Raw genomic sequence first — 438 nt, 5'->3', positions numbered from 1 at the left:
GGCGCGGTTCAGAGTGTTGACGGTGGTAGGTACGAATGACTTAGCCTCTAACCCTCGGAGGGCAGGACTCTCTTTGAATAGGTTATTCTGGGCACGGACGCAGCCGGCGAAGCGGCACCCTCCCGTCTCGCACCGCACCTGAGTTCTGGATCGCGTTTATCCTTAACGTGTCCCGCTGACGGTCTCGGTGTCGGTGCTTGGTTGGCGAGACCCCCAGGGCAGAGCCTCGCTGGCCCTTCCCTGCTCTCTGTTTGCATGCCTGGCTTGCTGGAGCACACCTCTGGTTGTGAAGGTGACCCATCAGTGTCCCCGATGGGTTTGACTCTCCTACAAGCCCAAGCTTCTGCCTCTGCCCTGGTTTTGTCATGGTGAACACTTTGCAGCTCATCCCCGTCCCCCCATCTCATGGTTTTCCTGCCAATAACTGGTCTGTCGGAA

At 58.4% G+C, this 438-nt stretch overlaps 1 protein-coding gene across 1 annotated transcript in view; it reads left to right on the top strand.

The window, feature by feature from the left end:
• The window catches only part of LOC104499801 (2-oxoglutarate dehydrogenase, mitochondrial-like), a gene marked incomplete at both ends in the record, with an annotated part of 11,572 nt that overhangs the window by 170 nt on the left and 10,964 nt on the right, over positions 1-438 (top strand). The gene's annotated exons all lie outside the window — the stretch shown is intronic.

The sequence above is a fragment of the Buceros rhinoceros genome, unplaced genomic scaffold (assembly GCF_000710305.1).
Source record: "Buceros rhinoceros silvestris isolate BGI_N320 unplaced genomic scaffold, ASM71030v1 scaffold21709, whole genome shotgun sequence".
NCBI lineage: Eukaryota > Metazoa > Chordata > Aves > Bucerotiformes > Bucerotidae > Buceros > Buceros rhinoceros.
This window is presented reverse-complemented; position numbering and strand designations above follow the sequence as displayed.